The following is a 2,070-nucleotide window of genomic DNA, read 5'->3' as shown; positions in this document are numbered from 1 at the left end:
TTTTGTCTGTATTATATGTCTGTATTCCTGATATGTTTGTATTACAATATTTCACGCAGGAGGAGTAGACAAAGTTTGGAAGATTATTGTCGGCTCCTCCTGCGTGAAATATGCGACTCTTGTTTTGTCCATGTTTGCGATTGCACATACGGTGCAAACACCGCCCCTTTATGTGAACGCACACGTCTCTAGTTTGGAAAGATCTGGGTTGAGTTAGAGAGTTGATAACCGCCGTCGTGATACCACTTATTATGGCAGGCCTAGTGGGCTATGGAAGGCCAAAAGGACAAGTATTAGGACGTCTCCGTGTGTCAACCACGCGTAATCTTTGCATGCAAAGACGGCGTCCATTACGCCGACTTCCATACAAAGTCGGCGTCTTTTTCGCCTCAAATTGAACCGTGTCACAAAGCACGCGTCTAAATAAACGCGTGCTTTTTTGAGACGTGTCTATCAAACCACACGAAATTAACGCCTGGTTTGGCTCAATCAGCGTCTGGTTTTCCCAAATTAAAGTCTGCTTGCTTGAATCTCCGATGGGAAATTACGGCAACAATTGTAACATCTAATACGTAAGTAAAGTAGGTCTTAGAATGCTCGTGCGAGCTAGGCTACTATCAAATACAATGCTAGTTAGCTATTAGTATGAAGTTGGTGGTCACAATTACAATACTCTATGATATAACAATTGGTGCAGAGACAAATAAATGCAGTAATATCAGATCAGGCTGGCTGGCTGTCTGTCTGGCTTGGAGCTTTGTGAACTTCCCTTGCACTGCGATTGCGTTGCCTCAGTATTGTGCGCAAATGCGCAAACTTAGTTGGTGGCAATATACAACTGTTGTTAGGCTAATCTTCAAGTCAAGTGTATTTTATTGTCATTTTCAATTGCATATGGTTGTACATAATAAAAACGAAACAGAGTTTCAAGTTCAAGTCTTTTAATGTCAGATGCACAGACCAACACAGGGTCAGACTGTGCACTGAAATTCTTAGGACAAGACAACGCAAAGCAACCTGGCATAACATGACATATAAGTACTCAGAACAAGTGTACACCTATGACAAGCTAACATATAATAAACCTCCTAAATAAATACAAAATAAACACTAAACCTATTCCCCCACGACCATGATGCCATATAAAACAACATATAACAGTAATTGGTGCCAGTGCAAACGTATGTAGCCTACAGTTACAGGACAGTATGTTCAGTGACAGGACAATATGTACAGTGATTGGAGGTAGCAGTTATGAAGTGATAGGTTCTCGTGCCAATATATTGTGATGCCAATTTGGTGAGCGGTCATCTTCCTTGTATAGACCTAGAAAAGTGAAATACACAGCCAAGGTGACAGAAATAAAGGTTCATCGGCTGTCCTTCACATTCACACACTGTTGTCTTTATACTTAACAGATCATCTATGATGTCCCAAAGGCCCAACTCCTTCTCAGGTCACCTTCTGGCAGCAACCATGCAGCTGGATTTCACTGTGCAACCAGGCCTACCCAAGCTGCTGCTGCTGGGCCCAGGGTTGATTGTAATGGCACACTGGGACTTGCAGATGACCTGAAATACATATTTTTCTTTCTGCTGTGTAAGATGTAGGCCTACTGCTTTTAACTTGAGTTGAATGCTATTAAACACTGCCATGGTCAGCAAACACTAGCCATTGCTCTACTTCAGAAAGGATACTGTTCACTGCTGTATGAGTCAATAGGACATTACCTGAATGACTTGTAGTGATCGGGAGGTTATGCCTGTTCTCATGATGGTATAAACCACGTTAGATTGTTGGCTCTGTGCATTGTTTGGGTCTCCTCTGTGTTCTGTTTCTGTGTCTTTGGTTCTGTTGCAGGATGGCAGGCAGGTAGAGGAGCTGTGATTGCTGCAAGGGCACACCTGTGACCTGTGCCTTGGTCCTTAATAAGCTGTGCCCTAACAAGCTGGGTCTCTCCATTACTAGCAGGAACATCAAATCTAATCTTCCTATGAACCCAGTTAAGACAAAATATTGTACACTGCTAATCATCAGCTAACTAAATGGTAGGTGAATAGACAATCAAGC

The 2,070-nt window shown here is 42.5% G+C and overlaps 1 long non-coding RNA gene across 1 annotated transcript; it reads left to right on the top strand.

The window, feature by feature from the left end:
* Positions 1-411: 411 nt before the first annotated feature.
* Positions 412-1,668, top strand: LOC134016891 (uncharacterized). The gene is made up of 2 exons (XR_009929694.1): positions 412-572; positions 1,419-1,668. It is a non-coding gene; the product is annotated as an uncharacterized LOC134016891 (long non-coding RNA).
* Positions 1,669-2,070: the final 402 nt, after the last annotated feature.

The sequence above is a fragment of the Osmerus eperlanus genome, chromosome 3, assembly GCF_963692335.1.
Source record: "Osmerus eperlanus chromosome 3, fOsmEpe2.1, whole genome shotgun sequence".
Taxonomy (NCBI): Eukaryota; Metazoa; Chordata; class Actinopteri; order Osmeriformes; family Osmeridae; genus Osmerus; species Osmerus eperlanus.
This window is presented reverse-complemented; position numbering and strand designations above follow the sequence as displayed.